The following is an 8,620-nucleotide window of genomic DNA, read 5'->3' as shown; positions in this document are numbered from 1 at the left end:
TGAGCTAATAAACAAATTCAGCGAAGTGGTGGGATAGCAAAACTCAGCAGTGTTTCTATACCCCAGTAATGAGCTAACTAAACAGGCGAATTTAAAAATTCCATTCACAATAGCAACTAAAATAATAAAGTACCTGGAATAAAGTTAATCAAGGATGTCAAGCTTTCTGTGTTCAGAAAACTACAAAACACTGCTAAAAGAAATCGAAGAAGACCTAAATAGGTGGAAAGACATTCCATGTTCATGGATAGGTAAGGTTAAATGTTAAGATGTCAATTCTACCCAAATAGATCTACAGATTCAATGCAATACCCATCAAAATTCCAACAACCTATTTTGCAGACATGAAAAGTTAATTTTCAAATTTACTTGGAAGAGAAAGGGACCTCAAATAGCCAAAAACATCCTGAAAAAGAAGAATGAAATGGAAAGACACACTTCCTGAGTTCAGAGCTTATTATAAAGTCACAGTGGTCAAAACAGCATGGTTTTGGCACAAAGATAGACATATCAATCAAAGGAATAAAATTGAGAGTTCAGAAATAGACCCTCAGATCTATCATTATTTGATTTTTGACAAAGCCCCTAAGTTCACTGAACTGGGGCACAATAGCCTCTTCAATAAATGGACATGGAAGAATTGGACATCCATATCCAAAGGAATGAAAAAGGACACCTACTTTACACCCTAAACAAAATTTAACTCAAAATGGATCAGATATAGCTTTCACAATGTGACTGTGTGATTATGAAAACCTTGTGTCTGATGCTCCTTTTATCTACCTTATCAACAGACGTGTAAAACATAGGAATAAAAATAAATAATAGGGGGCACAAATGTTAAAATAAATTTAGTAGATTGAAATGCTAGTGATCAATGAAAGGGAGGGATAAGGGGTATGGTATGTATGAATTTTTTTCTGTTGTCTTTTTATTTCTTTTTCTGAATTGATGCAAATGTTCTAAGAAATGATCATGATGATGAATATGCAACTATGTGATGATATTGTGAATTACTGATTATATATGTAGAGTGAAATTATCATATGTTAAGAATGTTTTTGTTTGTTGTTATTTTTTTTTAAATCAAAAGAAAAACAGTTGGTATGGAAAAAAATGGATCAAAGATTACATGTATAAGAAATCAGTATTATAAAACTCCTAGAAGAAAATATAGGAAAACATATTCAAGATCTAGTGATAGGAGGTAGCTTCTTAGACCTTATACCCAAAGGCAAACAAAGAAAGAAAAAATAGATAAATGGGAGCTCCTCAAGATCGAACATTTCTGTGCTTCAAAGGACTTTGTCAAAAGGGTAAAAGGCAGCCAATTCAATGGGAGAGTAACCATATATCTGAGAAGTGTTGATATCCAGTATATATAAAGGAATCCTACAATTCTACAATAAAAGGACAAACAACCCAATTATAAAATGGGCGAACGATATGAATAGACATTTTTCCAAAGAGGAAATACAAATGGCCAAAAAGCACATAAAAAGATGTTAATCTTCATTAGCCATTAGGGAAATGTGAATCAAAACCACAATGAGATACCATCTTACACCTATTTAATAGGGCACTATTAACCAGGAAACTACAAATGTTGGAAAGCATGTGTAGACATAGGAACACTTACTCGCTTGCTGGTGGGAGTGTACAGCTGCTGTGGAAGACAGTTTAGCGGCTCCTTAAAAAACTAAATATTGAGTTTCCATATGACCCGACAATTCCACGACTCACTACATGCCCAGAAGAACTAAAAGTAGGGACATGGACAACATTTGCATTCTGATGTTCATAGCGGCATTATTCACAATTGTCAAATGATGGAAACAGTCCAAATACCCATCAACAGATTAGTGGATAAAGAAAATGTGGTATATACATATGTTCTAGTTTGCCAGCTGCCAGAATGCAACATACCAGAAACAGAATGGCTTTTAAAAAGAGGAATTTAATAAGTTTCTAGTTTACAGTTCTAAGGCTGAGAAAATGTCCCAATTACAACAAGTCTATAGAAATGTCCAATCAAAGGCATCCAGGGAAAGATACCTTGGTTCAATAAGGCCAATGAAGTTCAGGGTTTCTTTCTCATCTGGAAAGGCACATGGTGAACACGTTCAGGGTTATTCTCTCATGTGGAAGGGCACATGGCGGACACGGCATCATCTGCTAGCTTCTTCTCCTGGCTTTCTGTTTCATGAAGATCGCTGGGAGACATCTTCCTTCTTTATCTCCAAAGGTTGCTGGCTGGTGGACTCTGCTTCTCCTAGTTATGTTGTTCTGCTCTGCTCTCTCCGAATCTCCTTCATTCTTCAAAATGTTTTCTCTTTTATAGGACTCCAGAAACTTCTCAAGACCCACCCAAATGGGTGGAGGCATGTCGTCACCTAATCCAGTTTAACAACCACTCTTGATTGTGTTATATCTCCAGGGAGATGATCTAATTACAGATTCAAACATACAGCATTGAATAGGGATTATTCTGCCTTTATGAAATGGGATTTAGATTAAAACATGGCCTTTCTAGGGGACATACATCCTTTCAAACCAGCACAACATATGATGGAATATTATGCAGCAGTAAGAATAAATGAGTCCCTGAAGCATGTGACAACATGGATGAAACTTGAGGACATAATGTTGACTGAAATAAGCCAGAATTTTGTTGAGAGGGGTTGTTTAAAGTCATGTATGCCACCAGTCAACACTACAAATTTAAATAAGTTCTTGAATGAATTAGTATAAATGTACAATACTGGTACAAAGAGTTAATAATAGAGTGGTATATGGGGGAAAATACCTATTGAAAGCTACAAACTATAGTTGAAAGTAATAACTTAAGATTCTTTCGTTAATAGTAACTACTGTACCACACCAATACTAGGGGTCAGTAATAGAGGGTGTGGTAGTTAGGGTCAGGTGTCAACTTGGCCAGGTGAAGGTGCTTAGTTCTGTTGCTGTGGACATGAGCCAGTGGTACATGAACCTCATCTGTTGCTCACTGCATCTGCAGTCCGCTAGGAGGCGTGCCTGCTGCAATGAATGATGTTTGATTTAATTGACTGGTGCTTAAATGAGAGAGGTCAACGTAGCACAGCCCAAGCAGCTCAGCATACCTCATCTCAGCACTTGCAGCTCAGCCCAGGCCTTTGGAGATGCAGAAAGAAGTCACCCCAGGGAAAGTTGTTGGAAGCCAGAGACCTGGAGAGAAGGCCAGCAGAGATCACCCTATGCCTTCCCACATAAGAAAAAACCTCAGTTGAGAGTTAGCTGCCTTTCCTCTGAAGAACTAAGGAAACAAATTCCCTTTTATTAAAAGCTAATCCATCTCTGGTGTGTTGCATTCCGGCAGCTAGCAAACTAGAACAGGGGGAGATAAGAGATATGGGGTGTTTTGGGTTTTATTTTTTTGTTTATCTGATAATTTTCTTTTTGGAGCAATGAAAATGGTCTAATTTGAGTGTGATGATGATTGCCAAACTAGGTGATGATACTGTGAGACACTGACTGTATACTTTGGATGGAATATATCTTAATAAAATCTGCACACACTCAAAAAAATCCATAAAGTCCTCTGACTTGCAAGGGCCCTGCACTGGTTTGAATCTATTATGTACCCCAGAAAAGCCATGTTTTAATCCTGACCCAATCTTGTGGGGTCAGCCATTTCTTTTAATCCTGATTCAACACTGTAAGTCAGAAATTTTTATTAGATTATCTCCACAGAGATGTGGCACACCCAATTGTAGGTGTGACCTTTTGATTACATGGAGATGTAACTATCCATCCCAGGTGGGTTTTGATTAGTTTACTAGAGGGGAAACATTCTGGAGAAACCTCAGAAACAACAGCAACAGATAAAACTTAAACAGATGCCGCCTCTTGGAAAACAGAGACATGGATGTTTGGAGATGCTTGGAGCCCAGCAGATGCCACCATGAGATGTTAAGCAAGCCAGAACCTGGAGAGAGCCAAGGGAAGCCAAGAGATGAAAGCCAGCCCTGGAGAAAAAAAGTAAGGAATCCCCAAAGGAACAGAGGCTGAAAACAATGGAGCCCAGGAGCATGGGATCAGTAGATCCCAACCACGTGATTTCCCAGCTGACATAGGTGTTCCAGACCCATTAGCTTTCTTGAGTGAGGTAACCTCTTGTTGGTGCCTTAATTTGGACATTTTGCCTCCTTATAACTTTAAGCTTGTAACTTATTAAATTCTCTTTTTTTTCTTTTCTTTTTTTTTTATTTGCACGGGCAGGCACTGGGAATCGAACCTGGGTCTCTGGCATGGCAGGCAAGAACTCTGCCTGCTGAGCCACCATGGCCCACCCTAAGTTCCTTTTTTAAAAACCATTCCATTTCTGGTATATTGCATTCTGGCAGCTTTGAAACTAAAACAGCGCCCTTCCAAGCCCCTATACAGGTAAATCTCAGAGAGGTTGTGAGTTGGGTTCCAGACCACCACAATAAAGTGTGTATCACAATAAAGCAAGTCACAGAAGTTTTTGGTTTCCCAGTGCACATACCAGTTGTGTTTTCACTATTCTGCTATTAAGTGTGCAATAGCATTGTGTCTAGAAAACAATGTACATAACAACTTAATTTAAAAATACTTTCTTGCTAAAACTGCCAATGATTTGTGCCAATTTGAAAGTATTATGCACCTAAGAAAAGTCATGTTTTAACCCCAATTCAATCTTGTGGGGGAAGCCATTTCTTTTCATCCTAATTCAATATTGTATGGCAGAAATTTTGATTAGATTATCTCCACAGAGATGTGGCATGCCCAATTATGGGATTAAATGGAGATGTGACTCCACCCATTCCAGATGGGTCTTGATTACTTTACTAGAGTCTTTAAAAGGGGAAACATTTTGGAGAAACCTCCGAACACAATAGAAACAGAGAAAACTGAAATAGATGCTGACACTTGGAGAACAAAGACACAGATGTTTGGAACGCTTAGGGCCCAGCAGATGTTGCCATGAGATATTAAGCCAGAACATAGAGAGGGAAGCCAAGAGATGAAAGCCAGTCTGGGAGAAGCTGTAAGGAACCCCCACATGAACAGAGGCTGGAACCTGTTTGAAACCAGAAGTCAAAGACTCCAGCAGATGCCAGCCATGGGCCTTCCTAGCTGACAGAGGTGTCCTAGACCCATCAGCCTTTCTTGAATTAAGGTATATTTCCCTGGATGCCTTAGTTTGGACATTTTTTGTAGGCTCAGAACTGTAAACTTATAACTTTTTAATTTCCCCTTTTAAAAGCCGTTCCATTCCTGGTACATTGCATTCCAGGAGTTTAACAAACTAATACACCATCATCTGAGCCTGCAGCAAGTTGTACGCATCTTACCTCCCTGTGATGGTGGCAGGTTGACCAGGGTGGTGGCTGCTGAAGGTTAGAGTGGCTGTGGTATTTTCTTAAAATAAGACAACAATGACGTTTTCTGTATCTGGTGACTCTTCCTTTCACAAAAGATTTCTCTGTAGCATACGATGCTGTTTGATAGCATTTTACCCACAGTAGAACTTCTTTCAAAATTGGAATCAATCCTCTCAAACACAGCCACTGCTTTATCAGCTAAGTTTTTGGAATATTCTAAATCCTTTGTTGTCATTTCAACAGTGTTCACAGCATCTTCACCAGGAGTATCTTCCATCTTGAGAAACCACTTTCTTTGTCGTCCATAAAGAGCAACTCCTCATCCATTTAAGTTTTATCACAAGATGGTGGCAATTCAGTCACATCTTCAGACCCTGCTTTTAATTCTAGTTCTCCTACTATCTCCACCACATCGCCACCTCTTCCATGGAGACTTGAACCCCTAAAAGTCACCTGTGAGGGTTAGAATCCACTTCTTACAAACTCCTGTGCATGTTGATATTTTGATTTTCTCCCAAGAATCATGAATGTTATTAATGACATCTAGAATGGTGACACCTTTCTATTTACTTGCCCAGATCCATCAGAGGAGATGCTATCTATTAGCTATAGCTTTATGAAATGTATTTTGTCAATACTAAGACTTGAAAGTTGAAATTACTCCTTATCCATGAGCTGCAGAATGGATGTTATGTTAGCGGGCAGGAAAACAACATTAATTTCATTGCATATCTTAATCAGAACCATTGGGTGACCAGATGTATTGTCAATGAGCAGTAATATTCTGAAAGGACTCTTTTTCTGAGCAGTAAGTCTCAATAACAGCCTTAAAAAATGTTCAATAAACAGATGTGATGTCACCCAGGCTTTGTGCTCCATTTACAGAGTACAGAGTAGATTTAGTATAATTCTTTTTTCTTTTTCTGCTTTTAAAACTATTTTTTTAAAGTGGGCTAAAACACCAAGAGCAAAAGGGCAAAACCAGACATACTTTTTCAAATGAGCTGTGTCAGCAGATCCTATATTGTTTGGAGTTATCCATCAGCTTTAAAAAAAAGGTCCTTCAAATTTGCATATAGATCAATAAGATCAATAACAGCTTGATCTAGTTTAAGAACATGAAAAGCAAGAGTACTGTTCACTAAGTATTGGTGACAAAAACATCTTTTCTGGGTAAGTGGGTGGCCACAAATGCACTCTTCTCCTCTATCTCTTCTACTTCCACCTGAACTCTGCTCCCAGCCCCAGCGTCTTGTACAGATCAATAAAAAACACATTTTCAAAGCAACTGAAAGAAAAATAAACTCTTAGCAAGGTGGGCATTCCATAGACAAGGAGACAAAAGGCAGCCCAGCTTTTGTTACAGCAAACATCTTAGTCTAAGTTGTAGGAGACGCTTGCCAAGCCCTAAAGCAAACTGGCTTTCAGGAAGCAAAAGAGAATTGTGTTAGAGAAAACTAGATTTTTTTTCTTTTTGTTTAAAACTAGAATTCTTAGTACTGCTTAGAACCTATTCTTTCTTCTACCATTGAGGAAAGCAGCCAAGACAACCTTTCTGAAATAACTGCTGAACTACTGGAACCCTGAGGCATGCCCATGGAAGAGGCAGACTCCCGTCTCCTTTGATGGGAAATAGGGGGTCCAGTCCCTTTTGAATGGCCTGTGACATGACATTCAGCCCAGTTCTGAATCTGCACACCCTTTAAGATTGTGGTATCTTCATCTGCCACAAATGTTAGCTGGAATTGTTATTTTCTTAAATTTCTTTAGACTAATTAAACTGCTTTACGGGGATTCTTCTGGAGGGTTAGTCATCATGTTCCAAAGGGAAAACCAAATGCACATTCTCCAAATATTTTTCATCTTCTCACAGAAATTCAGTTGCACTGTTGACTCTTTCCCAAAAGGGGAGGGTGGGGGAAATTTCATTTGCAGGATGCAGTATATAAAGCTAAGTAAGCAATAAACAGAAAACAGAAGTGAGGGGTTTTTGCTGTTGTTGTAGTTTTGTGGGGAGGGGAAGCAGCATGGAGGTTATAGTTGTGACATGTTGCCTCAAAATCCATAAACCACAGAACAGAAACAACTGCTTTTCCTGTTTTCCATGGCAAAGAGCCAGACTATAAGGGAAAAAACTTCATCCAGAATTGCCCATATGATAGTGCAAAGGTCTCCTCGATGCTAATCTACAAGAAACAGGTATTCCTTCAAAGAAGCTGGCAGTGGAAGACCCTTCACTGTCTCCGGCAGATACTGGAGTCCCAGGCTACAGGGCACAGCATAGCAAGAGAGTGTTTTTAGAGTTCCTGGGACCAAGGACAGAACAGTCAGTTTTTCACACAATTGCTGGTCTCTGGCTACTTCTTGTGGCATGGTGCCATTTTTCCTTAATTCAGAGTGTCCAACAGCTCTGTGGAAGAGCTCAAAGCAAGAGTTCTCTCTCTGTTCCAAGTCCCCTAACTAATAGAGCCAACAGGCAGCAGATGGATGTCTGGCCTTTTAGGTTGACGACCCTGATCTCTGCACTATAATGAAGAAGGATGCTGACACACTCAAGATTTCCCTTCATGGTGGCCCAGCTGAGTGGTGTATCGTTATTGTAATCCAGGGCATTGAGAGAGGCCCCACTTTCTAGGACAGCCTTCACATACTCAGTATTGTTCTTAAAGGCCGCCCAATGGAGTGGGTGTCTCTCTTGCCATCCAGTGCATTAGGGTTTGCACCATACTCCTATAGGACCTCCACACAAGTCTCATCTTCCTCTGCTGCATAGTGGCGAGCTCTTTGGTTATAACCATCAGGGCATTCACCTTAGCTCCTTTTCCAGGAGTAACTCCGTGCAGTTAGCATCCTACATCATACAGGCGCAGTGCAGGGGCTTCAGTGTGCCATGGATAGAGTTCACATCTGCTGCTCCACTGATGAGGTTCTCTACATGATCATGTGGGAAGGAATGGATGGCAGCAATTGTTCAGATTGAGTGCTCGGAGAGAGTATTTGCTCTGAATGCCCTGTATTATATACCCTATGCTGGAACTTATCAAGACTCAAGAGTGTGCGCACATGCTCCAAACTTCTGAACCACTGGGCCATGATTTTTAACAGTAAAAGAGCATTGGCTCCAACGTAAAGTCCATTGCTGTATTCGTCCCTAAAAAGAGAATCAGCCTGTCCTTTGAAGCTTTGAAGCCAGGCATTGACTTTTTCTCTATAGCTGTGAAAGCCCTAGATGG

General features: G+C 39.8%; 1 pseudogene; it reads right to left on the bottom strand.

Moving 5' to 3' along the window:
* Positions 1–7,568: 7,568 nt before the first annotated feature.
* On the bottom strand, positions 7,569–8,247 carry LOC143686176 (uncharacterized; annotated as a pseudogene).
* Between the last annotated feature and the right edge of the window lie 373 nt (positions 8,248–8,620).

This window comes from Tamandua tetradactyla, chromosome 6, assembly GCF_023851605.1.
Source record: "Tamandua tetradactyla isolate mTamTet1 chromosome 6, mTamTet1.pri, whole genome shotgun sequence".
Taxonomy (NCBI): domain Eukaryota; kingdom Metazoa; phylum Chordata; class Mammalia; order Pilosa; family Myrmecophagidae; genus Tamandua; species Tamandua tetradactyla.
This window is presented reverse-complemented; position numbering and strand designations above follow the sequence as displayed.